The 16,583-nt window shown below is 33.0% G+C and overlaps 1 protein-coding gene across 3 annotated transcripts in view; it reads right to left on the bottom strand.

Annotated features, from left to right (window-relative positions):
- CALCRL (calcitonin receptor like receptor) overlaps window positions 1-16,089 on the bottom strand; it is a 104,854-nt gene extending 88,765 nt beyond the window's left edge. For all 3 annotated transcript variants that reach the window (XM_060016460.1, XM_060016458.1, XM_060016459.1), the window contains exon 1: window positions 15,892-16,089. The gene's annotated coding sequence lies outside the window, so the exon portion shown is untranslated. The remainder of the gene's footprint in view (window positions 1-15,891) is intronic.
- Between the last annotated feature and the right edge of the window lie 494 nt (window positions 16,090-16,583).

The following is a 16,583-nucleotide window of genomic DNA, read 5'->3' as shown; positions in this document are numbered from 1 at the left end:
TCCAAATGTCCCTCAGCAGGAGAAAAGATAAATACATTGTGCATTCATACAATGGAACACTGCAACAGTGAAAAGAACAAACACAAAATTACACACATTAACAGTGATGCATCTTTGGAACATAATGCTGAATGAAAGAAGAAAGTCTCCAAAGACTATATTCAGAAGTATTCCACTTTCATAAAAGTAAAACTAAAAACATAACACTAAATAATACATTGCTTAGAAATACATATATAGGTAGTCAAGCCATAAAGTAAAGCAAGGGAATGACTAGTACAAGTTTAGGCTAATGGTTTACTTCTGGGGACATACATGTGACTTAATCAGGGAGGAACATGATGGAAAAGATGGGTTCTAGGTATAAAGGCATTTATTTATTTAAGCATTTTTTTTTTTATAAATTTATTTTTGGCTGCGTTGGGTCTTCATTGCTGCACGCGGGGTTTCTCTAGTTGTGGTGAGTGGGGGCTACTCTTTGTTGCGGTGCATAGGCTTCTCAGTGCAGTGGCTTCTCTTGTTGTGGAGCACAGGCTCTAGGCACGCAGGCTTCAGTAGTTGTGGCACGCCGGCTCAGTAGTTGTGGCCCGAGGGCTCTAGAGCGCAGGCTCAGTAGTTGTGGCGCACGGGCTTAGTTGCTCCGCGGCATGAGGGATCTTCCCAGACCAGGGCTTGAACCCGTATCCCCTGCATTGGCAGGCGGATTGTTAACCACTGAGCCACCAGGGAAGCCCAAGCAGTGTATTTTAATAATCTTTCGTATGCATGAAAATTTTAAACTTTAGAAAGCTTTTGTAGGACAATGTGCAGAGTGTGATTCCTTACTTTGGAATCATGTACTTGTTATGGATCTGTGGATCAAAATACATAAAAACGCAATGTAATTCAGATAGGTCTGGGGTGTTGGGTGGGAGATGGAGATGCCTCACACAACACGCATTCAATTTTAAAGTTTATTTCCTTTTGTCAGAATATTGTTAAGATTAGACCCTTTTTAAGATTTCACAGTTAAATCATAGTATATGTATGATTTAAACACTTTGTGAATTTTACAAGTATGATTTAGGTGTGTGAATTCTATTTGACTTTAGGTTAGTTTCTTAGCTACATGGAGGGAATTTTGGAACACCAATGATGACCAACCCGTGAATCAATGTATATGTGTGAGTATTTGTGTGTGTGTGTGTGTGTGTGTGTGTGTGTGTGTGTGTGTGTGCGTGTGTGTGTGTACTTACCCCCGAGTCCAGTGAAAAAGGAAAGGGTCAGTAAAGTTGTATTTTGGATTATTACCAAGTTTCTAAGACTGTTAAGTTATAATGATTCAGACATGGAAAATGTACACCTCAAATCACAAAACTAATAATTCTCAGAGCCAGAATTAGAAGGGAAAGCAATATATATCTTGTTATTTATGTGTAGTTCAGTGTGAATTTATACTTATTATTTCATTATTTAGAAAATTAATTGATTTAAACCTGTGCCTTGTTCACTCTTATTTTGTTACTGTAAATTTGAACCTAATCAGGTTATCATCTCTTATCTCACAATATGCAGTGTAAAGTAAAGGGAAAGTGGTTTTCAGAGCACATGGGACTCAAGTACTTAAGTATCACCTCCCTCTGTATGCTGAGCCACCCCAGATTGATTTGGTAGGTTTGGAATGAGCCAAGAGATTTGCAGTTAACCAAATAAGCTCTGCTGTTTTAAATGTGGTATGATTAATGTAGCCCAATTTCTGGGCTACCTTTAGAGAAACTATCCAAGACAGACTAAGATTTCCCAGTGGGTCAGTCTCTCTGAACCCTCCCCTTTTAAAAGTAGAGTCATTATCTTGACTAATTGGGTCCAAGTCTTAGAACATGATTACCATCCAGGTAATCTTGGAGGTGGTACCACCTGGTACCAGGAGGTGGTATTCGCTTCTCACAACTTCTTCATAAACACTCCTCACCTCTTATCAGAAGGAATAACCCTTAGGCTTAACACTCAACCCCATTCTTCAAACAAAAGAGCAGGTAAATTCTTCATATCCAAAATGTTATACCAAGCAGCTGGAGAGTATTTGTATACTAACTTTTTGTTCATGACCATGTACCCCAAATATCTCCACATCTTAACTGATGCAGTTCAGTGCTGGATTTTTATTTCCTAACCTTTCTGGCAAACACTATGTCTTATTGAACCAATTTATCTTCTCTTATAGCTTCTCCTTTTATCTTCTCCCTCTTTCCTCTCTTTATTCTATTCACTCCCTTTTATTTTTCTGGTTTATTTTACTTACAATCCCATCCCTCACTGTGGCTTTATATCAGTTTTTTGACTCAGTAAACAATAATTACTAAGTTAATTACATTATTACAGTCATATATATTTGGTCTCTGAATGAGAATTTTTCTGAATCTTTCCTGTTCTCTGTTCTCCTGATTAGTCTCTAACTCCCTAATCTTGTTCCTTTCATTTCCAGTTTCATCAACTTCTGGTTGAATCTCTAAACCTTTCACCTTGACAGACACTGTCACCGGCCCTGACATGGTTTTACTTCAAGGCAGAAAAGTTTAGGATTTGTATAGTTTTTAAATTATATGTTTAAAAATATGCAATTAAAAAATAAGATCCATGTAAACAAGGAGAGCACATCCACTCCTTTAGAAACAAATGAGGTGAGGACCGAGTAAGTAAGAGGAATTAGTTAAAATAGAACTAATCAGAGAATTGCTAGTAATGTTTGTGGACAACATCATGGATTACAAAATTGATTTATGGTTATATTCCATGCTATAGGCTAGCAAGCTATTCCTCTAGAATAGAGACACTTTAACAGAGTCAAGGAGATCCAGTATATAAGAGCTGAAGAACTACTAAAAATGATAATGAATTTTGTTCTATACCCTTAAATCCAATGTGCAATGAAGAGTCAATTATAATAATTAGTGAAACTTTTTTGACAGCAATTTTGTTAGACTTAATTTAGTATTAGACAATTATTCAGTCTTCAAAAGAGCTTTTTCATCCTGCAAGTAACACTCTATTAGAAAAGGCTCTCAAGAATACATGGTACCTCTGCTGAATCTAGATGAGAGTAAACAAATGTTTTGGCATTGCCTTTTTCTGAACAGGACTACTGGGAGCACCCATTTTTCATTGTAGGGACTGATTCTAGCTTGAGAAAGTGTGAAGTGTCTCTGCTCACTGTGAGAAATTAGTTATTTTTGCGCTCCAATTTCTTGAATTGAAAATTCATTATTATTCTATTAATATGTAAAGCGTATTTTAAGTGCCCTTTCCACCATTTCATCAAGCCCTTCTAGATTAGAAATTGTCACATTTTGGTCTTTTAAGTTATTGTTGATTTCAGCTTTATTTTATTATTGTTGTTGTTTTTAAGCTACTTGGGACAAAGAAAATGTAGATTATTGGATTGTCATGTTATATATAAACATACCAGAAATTAATTGAATGTAGAATAATTCTTAAAACAAATACAATTTTTTAGGGTATTATTATCATTTATGTTTTGTAATAGTAACTTTATTATAAGTTTACCATTCAATAATACCACATAAAGTCAGAAAGTTCAAGAAGACTTAAAGAAGAAGCTATTTCACAACTTACTTTTATGTTTTGAACAATACTTCATTGAGGACAGAGCGTTGTTTAATCCAAGCTAGTTTGTTGCTTGTGGTTTAAAATCCAGTCATATTAGATAATATACCGAAGGACAGTAAAGTTACAACCTTGACACATTTTATACACATATTTTTTTTCTGAATACTATGGACATATGTTGAGAATCAGTCTTTTTCTCAAAGGAATATTATTATTTCCCTGAATGATATACATTCTAGACTCAGAAGAAAGAAAACCTCAACAGTGATATTTCTAGGTGAATGAATGACTAACACCTGTTTTAAAAGAAAATAAAGTTAGCTCTATGTGTCTCAAACACATGGAGAATCTTAATTAGAAAAGTATTGCTATAACTTATGAGTTGTGTCAATTAAAAGATACATTTTGTGAAAATTCATCATTAGGCTTTCAAGCAAATCATGATTTTATTTAATGACAAGTATGTATTTTAATTTATAAAATAGTCCTTTGGCTTTAAGTTTAGAAAACTTTCAAAGCTATACAATGATGAAAGGGCATTGACAGTTGGCACACTTTAAAATTATCTTTAAATATTTATAAATCAACACTTAAAAGCTTGATAAATTATAGATTTACAAATATGTAACTCTTCACTTATCAAACAGAGGTATAATTTTTTGTCAATTAAACAGGAGTTGTATTCTACCCTATATGCTTTATTAAAAGACTGATTTACTTTCTTTCTATTTCACTGCTAAGGGTTTTTTTTCTCCTTCTATAGACTTTTTAGTGCTATTGTCCAAAAAGGCAACAAGTAATGGAGGAAGACTTTTGTTGGGAGGCAACAGTGGGCAAGTCTGCCAGTTTCAACAAGAAATTCTGCCAATTTCAGCCATTGTTTGGCCATTTGGGGAAATGCTTCAACACTTTGTGTTAAAACACTGACCAGCCTTCTCATTTACCCCAGTTTGAAAGGTCATGCTTTGGAATTCAGTGAAACCTGAACACTAAATACATTACCGAAAGCATCTTTATTAATTTATTTTCCTTTACAAAGACAGTGAAGGGGTAAATATTAGGTTGACCTAAGAATAATGAAATGCTAATTAGCTTCTGAATATTTTCTCTTTGGCAATGTGTAGTGATTCTAACACCTTCAAAATTTCAGCTCTGACATCTACTGTGTACTGCATACAAAATCACAGTTACTAGTTTTCTGTGGAGACTGGTAGAAAGAAACATATTCATTCATTTAATCATTTATTAAGCAATCTTTAGCACCTACTAGTGCAGGCACTTATTTAGGTGCTTAGGATATATTAGTGAAAAAAAAAATAGAAATGCTTGTACTTGTAGAGCTTACATGTTAGTTGCATGGACAGAAAATAAATAAAAACAGAAAATATATAAATTATAGTGGATGGTTTGTTGCAAGGTGATTGGTGTTAAGGAAAAAGCAAGAACATGCTAAAATAGCTAAAGATGAACAATAGGGTTGTGGTGGTATAGGTGTAGGTTTATCTTAAATAGTGATTAGTTTAGACCCCATAGAAAACTTTTTACTTGAGCAAAGACTACAGGGAGGAGAGGGACCTAGGCATATGGATATCTGGGAGAAAAACATTCTATGCTCATTAAAACAGACTCAGATAAGTTTTAATCCCTTCTTAGATAATGTGTTGACCTTCCCTTAAATTTATGCCAATTGATATCAGAAGTACTAGCAAGAAGTAAACTTGTCTGGAGGTGAAGGACTCAACAAAAGAAAGAAGAGCTACTAAAATCTGGAATCCAGGAACTACACACCCACAAATAAGAACGATTAGCATTTTTTTTCATATTCAGATGCTATAATGATGCATATGTGATTAAGAGTAAAGAAGACATAATAAACTTAGAAAGTTACTCAATTCATTCAAGTAAGTATTCCTTCACTAATTTCTATTATAATTTTGTATTAGTAAAGTAATATGATACACAATGATCTTTGTTTTATTTATATATTTATCATTTATTGGCCACGCCATGCAGTTTGCAGGATCTTAGTTCCCTGACCAGGGATTGAATCTGGGCCCACGGCAGTGAAAGCGCGAGTCCTAACCACTGGACCGCCAGGGAATTCCCTGATCTTTGTTTACTACAAATTTAATTCCAAGGAGTTAGTCAAATTGGAATTGATATACTGTGATAGCTCTCCAGATAGAAAAGCTTACACATTGTATTTACAGACTGCTTCCCTTTCGTGATAATAAAATTATGCAGTTATGTGTGGAAGAAAAACATAGACCAAGATGTAGGACAATCCTTGAAGTCTAAATGATTTTGAGTAATTAGGAGCAGAGTGTTGTCTCAGTGTAAAAATCTAACTTTTTTTTTAGAGCACACGCTATGTCAAGACCTACATCATAGTTACACGTAACGAAACCCTCTGAAGACACACTGAGCTGGAGTCTCCTATTTCTAAGTTAGGATCCCATTGACTAGATTTATTTAGCTTATTCTAGCTTCTAGCTTCAGAAACTACATGTAACATTAAAAGTTTTTAACATGTAGTCTTTTATGGTATGTATGGTACTATAACTGAGAAAGTTGAGAATATGTAGCCTTAAATATGTAGTGTCTTATGGTACTAGGGTTGTGACAGTTACGAACTCAGTGAACTGTGAGCTTTCAGAGTTAATCTGAAACACACAATTAGTGGATTTTTGAAGGATTTTTTCTTTTTTAAAGATTCCTTTTTTGTTTTTTAAATGGTACAGTTACTTTTGTATTTTATTTATTTACTTTTGGCTGTTTTGGGTCTTCATTTCTGTGCGAGGGCTTTCTCTAGTTGTGGCAAGCGGGGGCCACTCTTCATCGTGGTGCACAGGCCTCTCACTATCGTGGCGTCTCTTGTTGCGGAGCACAGGCTCCAGACACGCAGGCTCAGTAGTTGTGGCTCACGGGCCTAGTTGCTCCGCGGCACGTGGGATCTTCCCAGACCAGGGCTCGAACCCGTGTCCCCTGCATTAGCAGGCAGATTCTCAACCACTGCGCCACCAGGGTAGCCCTGAAAATGTTTGAGTTATACAAAAACTCTAACATAAATTCTTTGATTTTGGTATATTTATTTTGAAGGAAGTAGGCTGGAATCTGGTTCATTAAATATGGACATATATTAATTTTATGATCAAAAGACTTGGTAAGTCTTCTAATAATTTTTGAACTGATAACATGGAGCACAGTACAGGAAATCCTTTTGGAAAGTGTATAATTAAGGAAGTTAATTCATGTGAAGAATTCAATTAATTAAAATATTAAACAATATTTAGGAAAATCATTTATGGATTACATCCCTCTCAGTTTGCTCTAGACCTTAAAACTTGCTCATATCTCATTTGAAGACCTTCCTGTTCAAATTAATGAAACCAAACATTCTTCAAACTTTATTCTTAATGATATCACTTTCTTTAACCACATTCTTTTTGTCTAAAAAATGAACAATTTCTGCTACATGACCATGACATTTGTGGTGGATTTAGATGCAAGGAAATCTTTCTGTTAAAATTTAAAATGTCAAAGTTATATCAGAAGCAGTTGAAAAGAAGATATTTCAGAATATCAAAGCACATACAATTGTGAGCTAAGTAGAATCCATTATATTATTCTTTATTTCAGTTTTTTTTTCTACTTTTAATCTATAATCCAAGGTTTCTTAAATATAATAAATATATGCAGAAAGTATCTGATTTATCAGGTTTTGTCATTTTAGAAACATCCTAGTTAAGGCATTCAGTCCTGATCTTGCAACAAAATGAAAAATAGAGTGGCAGCCAGCAGTATAGCTTAAGAGTTAATCAGCACTGTCTTACACTGCACTGAGGTGGAGCTGATGTTGTCCAGACCCGGGGTCTTACCTTTAACATCTAACATAGAGGCTGGCACATTGTGAGTGCTTTCTAAACTGAAGATCAGGCTGTTTAACCGTAGCACCCCTAATATCAACGATGACATAGTCACTGGGTTAAACTACAACTGTTCTCTGACAAGATTAAATTCTGGTGTGAACAGAAATTTCCCCATATAAAATATATTGCAATGAGAACATATTTTAACTTGATAAGAGGAAGAGCGAATCTGGAAGATCCTGTGTGTATGTTATCTTTTTTAAAAAAAGTGGAAACCTTATATCATTTCTCTTTACCCTCCCCCATTCATAATGTATTTTTATGTTATAACATATATTATATTTCTTTTAAATATACCTTTAACATACATTTAAGCCCATATCAGACTGCCCTACCAATCCCCTAAAAAAAGTCCTGAGTAACTAGAGAATATGAACCATGCTCATGGTTGGATGACAACATTAAGGTCTCAGTTCTTGTCAATTTAACTAGTGAATTCACTACAGTTCCAGTTATCATTCCAGAAGGAATTTTTGAAGAATTTCCCAAATCTAAAAATCTAAATAATTTTGGAGAAAAAAGAGTAAATATGGATGAATTCCCCAAACTAGTATGATGGTTAATTTATGTTCTAACTTGGCTAGGCTATGGTGCCCAGTTGTTTGATCAAACAGTAGTCTAGATGCTGCTGTGAAGATATTTTGTAGATGTGACTGACATCTACCATCAGACACTTTAAATAAAGGAGATGACCCTTGATAATGTGTGTGGGCCTCTTCCAATCGGTGGAAAGCTTTAAGATTAAACACTGAGGTTTCCCAATAAAGAAAGAATTTTTCTTCAAGATTTTTTTCCATGCTACTCTTGACTGTCTGAGGCCAGAACGAAGCTGCTGAGTATTTGGTTTGGAGGAGAGTCCAAAGGTGTAGGTGTAGGTATAGAAACATCGTGAATGGAGAAGGGTACAGAGAGGAGATAGAAAATTACCAATTGCGGATTCTACCTACTGTGTAGTTTTTTCCTAGAGCCCTGCAGTATTGCCCTCTAGTTGATGGAGATAATCTTAAAAACCATTTGTTTCTGATGTTCATGTCTATTTTTTGAGTTCATAGGTACTTATAAAAGTATCTGAAGTAACTGAAAAATATATACGTATAATTTACTTCATTCAGAAGAAAAATTGTCGTTTGAATTAATTAGCAAGTTTCATAAATGAGATCCAAAAACTCTTAATGGACCCATCAAAAAGGGAGATCCCATGAAACTCATGCAACTGTATGCAAAATGTGAGTCCCTATGAATATAGTTGGTTTTGTACTGGAGAAAGAATTTGTAGTTTTCATTATATTCTCAATATGGACCGTAATTCATAAAATATTCAAAAACAGATTTTTTAAATAAATTATCTTAAACCAAAACTTAAATGAATGTTCACTGTCCTATTGCACAAGTACTCTTTCATCCTATTTCTGAAATATAATACATAAGAAAATATAAGTGTCTACCATTAGGCAGTAGTAAGAAGGCCCTGTAATAAAGACATTTTTACAAAAAGAAAATAACCACCAAAAACTTGGAGCCCTACAAATGAAGTTTAATTTGATCATTCTAAATGTCCTTTAAATTTTCAGTTTCTACAGCTGCTATAAGTAGTAAAAACTAAAAATTTCTTGACAAACATCTAAATTTATCTCTAATGTACCATATTCCACAAAATCCACATAACATAAATAAACTTACTTTTATTATCTTATGTTAGAAGAAATTGAGTTTAAATCTGGTGGATCATTATGCTTATTCAACTTTGTGCAATGTTAGCAATAAGAGATCTAATAATAGATAATATATAATAGTGCAACAAAATAGTTAGGATTCAGAGTCATGGTAGATGTACGTTAAAATCAGAGCTTTATCAATGATATCATTTGACTTCGGGAACACCATGTACTTCATTGGGCATCATGTGTAAAAGAAAGAAAGAAACAATAATTTCTGTATAATATACCTTTACAATTCTTAGCTTGAAGATACTTTTTAGGTGCTCAAGCTCTGTAGAAATGGTGATTAACAATGTCAGTTTTATTAGGTCTGGCACATATTATATGATGATGGCAAAGTGTGATCAGTCTAAAAACTGATTACAAATCACACTTGTTCACTCTCCCTGTCCTGTGAAGAAGTTGTATTCTAATTGTCTGTATGTTTATTGTTTGGAATGAGCTTTTGCATAGAGACAAGTTATGTCCTCAGTCTTGTTCACAAAAGATTTATGATGAGCACTAAAATGTGTTGAATACCTACTACGTGCCAAGTGCTGTGCTAAACATTTTCAATGTATTGTTTCTTGGATTCCTCACAAAACCTTATAAAGCAATGTGATTAATCACTTCCATTTTACAGAAGAGAAAGGGGAACTAAGAAGTGGTGAAGTTTGGGTTCATATGTGAATGACCTGAAGCCAAAGTCCATTAAGCTGCACTTCTCATATTTCATATGCACAGCTCATATTTCAGCTGTGGTATTGTAATTTTTTTCTTTTCATTTTATTTGCAATTGATAAGAAAGCAGTGGGAAATAAAAATCTACTTAAAAATTAAACTTATGGACTAACGAGGAAACCCAAGATTATTTATTCTATCACTGTTTCAAAAGAATTTCAGTTCATTCTATACTTAACTTAAGGTTCCAGGAACAGCATCCCTTTGCAATAGGAATGATGAGATACCAGCCACCAATTGGAAAGGGAAGAAGAGTGGTTCAGAGCATGAGTCAGAATTTAAGTTCTGGTTTTGCCACTTGATAACCATATGAACTTTGGCACATTACTTAGGAGTTCTGTGCCTTGGTTTTGGAGTTTCTTACCTGCAAACAAAGATAATAATATTTGCTAGGGCTTTGGGGAAGATTAAATGGGTTTATACATGAGTAATTAATAATGTCCATAGCACATGGCAAACCGTTAAAGAAATTAGCTAAATCAGGAGCAGCAAGCCACCCTTTAAAAGGGGGTTCTCTTGTATGAGTGCAGTGTGGACAAATTCACCCATGCTGACTTCTGGTGGGAATGCTGCAGCAGGGAAGCCAGACTCTACTGTTTGAGGCAGAAAAAAAAAAAAAAAAGTTTCTGTCCCTCAGGGATATTAAGATAGATGCATCCAATAATGCATCCTTCATCCAATAATTCATCCTTATCTAATAATGTCAAGGACCAAAAAGCAAAGCTGACAATAAATATATTTACCCAAGTAAACCTGACAATTCCAAGATATTTTAGTTAGTTAACTGGGAGTTTAACGAAATTGTGTTTAACACATTTAAAATGTAGCAATATCCTTACTAAATGTGATATGATTGATGTCTAAAATGTACTCCATTCCAGGGAATTGCTTCAAACAACAACTATATCTAAATTTCTAAAACACAAATCCATAAGTTATATTTTTTGCCTTAGCTAATAAAGTATAGGGGCATGTCCTAAAAAAAAAGATTTAAAACCAAAAAAATTTCATTGAAAATAGATTTTTAAAGAAGACATATGTAAATTGATTAATAAAATATTTAAGCATGTTACCCTGATATTAGATCTGCATTATTTAAGGAAAAACAAGTCTCCTATTTTGCCTCACATTTGAAAATAACAGAATTACGAAAAAAAACCAACAGTTTTGTATTGATGACATTCTTTTCCCATAGTTTTAATCCTCCTTATTTTCTGCTATAACATTACTTATTCTTCTCTAGTACTTACTGAAGTTCCAATTTTCCCTTCAAGTTATCCTTGGAAGGGAAGCAAAATTGAGGTTCATGCACAAATATCTGCATAATAATTGGTGTCAGGTTAACTAATGGTTATGGGTTCAAAATAATGCTCGTTTGTAAAATGTATGAAATCAGTGCTTGGATATAAGACAAATTTATCTTAGTTTTGATTGATAAAACCAAGCTTATGTGTTCATGAATATGCTAATGACCTCCCAGCTGACTAAGCTGGAAGGAGAGGGGCACCTTGTAAACCAGCTAGCCGCTATTTCACTATATCACTGCTATTTAATATACCAAATGACATGCTCACAAGTCACTATGGTTTTATGAGAAGCACAATTGAGTTCAGGTTAACCTAAACCTAAATAGAGAAATAATGACAGATTTATACAAAAGTTTATGCCATATTAACATTTTTTATCTAAAAAATATGTTCCATGTTAAAAGGAATAAGATTTCACTAAAAATTGGGCTCCATCCAACAACTTCAATAAAGTATAAAGCAATAGCCTCAATACCACAGGGTTGGTTTGGTTAATTGTTTATTTAGATTTATATTGGGTCGAGCTGAGTTTTTGATCTTTTAATTGGTAGTAAGGTAGGAAGCATATGATGCATTTAATTAAACCAGGAAGGAAGAAAAAGATTAAAACTTGTTTTATGTTTAAAAGTAAATAAACTCTTTTGACCATTTTTGCAAACGACAATATGTTGTGTTTGTTTTGTATAATACTGTTTCTTTTAAGTAAACTAATTTAAAGGAAAAAGAGGAAGAAACATGTTCTAGGAAAGTATTTGCAACTTATCATCTGATAATAATTCTGGTAACCTAATAAACATAGACTCTAACTCAGTTCACAGCCAGTGATTCCATTTTATTTTTTAACATTAAGAAGCCTTTTATTGGATCTTTAAAATCCATTTCTTCATTTTTTTGTAAATAACATTAAATTAAAAAACTAACTTGATTTTAAGTTTACTCAAATATGGAAAAATACAGATTATTTGATCTAATCTGATTTAATGAACAATATTATAATCCAAATTAGACATGAGAAAATAATAATCTGGATTTATTGAGGACAAAAAGTTTAAATTATTTAAATGGGAATGGCAATAGGATGTATAAAATATATTTCCTATTATTTAAATGGGTTTTGGTGATTTAATTATCATATATCTAATCATATGCTCTTTTTTCTTAAATCACACTAGTTCAATATTTATATTCCAAAGTTTACAATTAAATGTATTCTATATTATTTTTTCAATTTTACACTAATTAAGGCTGTATACCTTCAAAATTATAAACCAACTTATAAGTAGGTAAACTAAAATTAAGGTGTGAAAACTATCCAGTTACTTTGAGTTGCATAACTACTATTGATGAAAGAATTTGGGCAGGTATGATTGTCCATGTGAATAAATGGGAAAATGATCGAGATATCTGGTTAGCATATAGACCTTGTGTTTCTGGTTAAGTATTTGTTTTCCACCTAATTGCATCAGAACATTTTCTGATATTAAATGAGAGAATTTCTTAAATTTAATAGTGCAGCATGGTAATAGTACTTTGGTAGAAAAAGAGAGATTTCCTAAGAAATTATAAACATTTATATAGTGCATCCATGAACTTCAAAACCAGACACAGACAAATCTTTTAAATAGGTGTGTACTGATTTTCCATCTTACGTATATTCTCTGATAGTCTAAGTCAAGAACTAAGAGACACTACAAGTCAAGAACTAAGAGATACTACACTCTTTGAGTGTCGTCTTTAACACTGTTGCAATGATGTATCTTATGTTTATGGTTTAAGAGCTTCTCTGAATCCTAAATAAAGATAAGGAATAAAACCAAAGACTCAAATAATGTCCTTTAAATATATTTGTTTTCTGAAATGTTGACACCATTATCATGGTATCCCTAAAAACAATTATTTTTTCAAGCTGTGTTCAAAGTCATACATAGAGTATGAAATAAGTTTTGTTTAGTGAATGCATATTTAGATCTTTAAAAAGTTTATTTTAATTGTTCTATAGCAGTCTCTAAGGCAATTCTTAAAAATTAAGTAACTATCAAATTTTAACCATGGAACTAAAGGTTGAAAACAAAATATTGTTATAATGGTTACAAATATCTAAATTAGAAATATGTAATAATACTATAAACTGAATTCTGATTAGTTTTTTTGTATTTATCAAAGAATTTTTCCACATTAACATAAAGCTTATAAGGTAAACTTTTGTCTTAATATTATTTTGAATTTTTTACTGAAGTAAATATCTGTTATGCATAAAATAATGATAAAATATGTACAGGTTAATGTGAAAGTTCTCACAGTATACTAGGGTGTTGACTCCATTTAAACTTCAGTATGTCCTAGGCATCACCAATGAGTAAAGTACATATACCTTGGCCATTCATTTAACATAGTTTTTAAAATTACAGACCCAGTTCTAATTTCTATTTAAGTTTTTGTTATTCATTTTTTTCAAAGTGAATGAATACTCTTATATATTCTAAAAATTTACATATTTTAACTAACAAAATAATATTTTGGCATATGCCAAGATATACTGGGGAAAAAAGAACTTGTAGCAATAACCAAAAGCATATTCTTAAAGGTATCTAAATATTGCAGGTAGAACATAGTTTTGCTCACATTACCCATGTGATTTCTCAATTCTGTATTTTTATCTTACATATTTAGAACTGTAATTAGATTCTGTGTATTGATTTTATGATCCTACAGGGTAATATCATCCAGAAAAGTAAATTAATTCTTAATGGCTGAAAGCATGCATTGATGCTCTGATATTCTCTTACCATTAAAGAAAGCAAACTGTAGAATTTAATAATATGAATTCTTATTTCCAACTTTCAATTATTTTCTCAAATAATAAACCTTTGCCAAATGACCCTCAATATTCGTTGCCTAGTGTTTTTCCACAGTATTTTTTGAAAATAAAGATTATAAACCATACTATAAGAATAGTTACAAAAAATAAATTAAATTATTTTAATAATTTAAAGAAAATTATGGGGTTTTGGCTAGCAATTAAATAAAGATTAGAGAATTTGAGGGAGTTCCTTATTATAAAATATAATATTAATGTAATACCTCCTTGTAAGAAAATAATCTAAATTAAAAACAGTGTTATTTTAATTTTTGTTACTAACCCATGGCATTGGGTTAGGCATTTAGTGTGTTCTTTCCATTTCTTCCCCTAATTATCTAATGGCTATTTACAAAGTCACATTCTAAAAACACTATCCATTTCCACAAATGTGTCAGGGAACTCAGTACAATTAATGAATGACAGGAGATAGGAAACCAGCCATAATATTTTTAAAGAATCACAAAAATAAGACTTAATTGAACTTTCCATTATTTGGAGAAATTTGTGGGAAAACTGAGTAGAAAATTATGAAGGAATTACTCAGAATGTGTTGGTAGTCCACCGTTAATGTGCCAGATTATGGGTGATTAAGTACAGGATTTCTCCACTGAAGGATATTTTGCAGATTATAATTTCACTTAGGTAAGAAAATATATTAAAATTATGTCAATTAATATAATTCGAACCCAAATCTGACATCTAATTTTTCTTAGCAACAAATTTGTCCTGTCTCTATACCAACAACTTATTAAGTAGATACTAGTTTCTTAAATTGTCCAGGACGGTCTGTACTGTTGAAAGAAGCATTAACAGATGATTCATCTCAACATTTCAGTAAGTTTTATCCTGGAAGTTCTTTTTTTAATACACACTTTAATTTCCCTGTTTAATTATCTGATATATCTATTTGGGAAATATTTTGTTACTTTTCTTTACCCACGGTTATCTCAGTATCACACCCTCCCCGAAAAAGTTTGCAGAGGGATACCAGACAAATGGAAGTAACACATTCTATTAGCTTAAGAGCTTTGAAATTAGAGTTAATATAGAAATATCAACATTTTCTCAACCCTAGTTGTTTTTTTCCTTTGTTGCCCACCCCATGATCCAATACAGCGGAAACAGTTCAGAGTTAGTAAAAGAGAGACTTAGACACATCTGGCAACAGCGAACAATGAAAATTCCATTAGTTCAATAGTTAGAGATGTATGTGTAAATAGGCGTGAGTGGCAAATAGAAGACAAATATAATAAATCCAAAGTGATTCCTTTTCTTTTAATTCTCCATCGTGTTCAACTACAGAGTGAGACTCCGAGACCCCCATAAGTAGTTATTCTTTCACCCCCTTTTTAGAATACTGATTATATGGAAAGTTTAAAGACTCTTCCTGGGGGAAAAATGTTTTCCAGCTGTCAAAATTTAAGCTTAGCTAATAGTAGAGCTAATTTTAAAAAGCATTGTTCCCTGATTAAGATATTTGTTCAAAAGTATGCCTTTTAATCCATTTAGATGTTTTATCACTTCCCAAATTTATTTTTCTAGAATATCACTGTACATAATATTATCTAGTAGTAATAGGTATTGTGTACATCTTGGGGAGATATACTCTCATTTTTCTAACATGTGAAATAAATGAGAATTGTTTCAACATAATTTCAATGTCACTAACTAAATTCTATAGTAGAAACATTGTCAAACTACATGAGAATACGACTCCGAATAAATATATTTATTTTGAATAATGCACTTACCCAGCACAGCTCCTAAGGAAATTCTTGGTGAAATATTCTTAGGATGGAATTTGATTTTCTGAGATTCCGCAGAAGAAATGTACCCCCAGACAAGGTGCGGAAGGGTGAAAGCTTTGCAGTGTAACCCTGCAGGCAGGGTGAGGTCCAGTTAGCAGAGCTTGATGATCTAAAGCAGGAGGTGACACTCTCTGCTGGAGAGAGAGGGTTGTTCTGAGTAGATTGGAAGGGTTGTCACATTGTATGTGCTCAGCAGCAGAAGGGAAACATCAGAGCTTCCTGTTACATCACTCTGACCCCGCCTGCAGTTAGTGTTAGGTTACTTTCTTTCTCAAATGGCATACCCCAGGAAAGCAGCACTCCTTTTTTATTCTGAGACAAGAGCAAGAAGCAGCCTGAACAGACAGAGATCATATGCTGTATGAATACATTGTTAGCAGCAAAAGCTGGCTGTATTTCACCTTGACTGAGTTCTGTTAGAACTTGTCAAACAGAGATGCCTATCATTTGAAGGAAATCTGAACATAGTATTCTACTCAAAGAATTAAAGGAATTAGGAAGTGTGCGTGTGTGTGTGTGTGTGTGTGTGTGTGTGTGTTGAATTACACTTTACAAAGCATCAAGGGAATTTTTTAATCTAACATGTCTTTCTTCATAAAGGAACACAGAAAACTAATAACTATTTTTCCCTCATA

The sequence above is a fragment of the Delphinus delphis genome, chromosome 7 (genome assembly GCF_949987515.2).
Source record: "Delphinus delphis chromosome 7, mDelDel1.2, whole genome shotgun sequence".
In the NCBI taxonomy this organism is placed as follows: Eukaryota; Metazoa; Chordata; class Mammalia; order Artiodactyla; family Delphinidae; genus Delphinus; species Delphinus delphis.
This window is presented reverse-complemented; position numbering and strand designations above follow the sequence as displayed.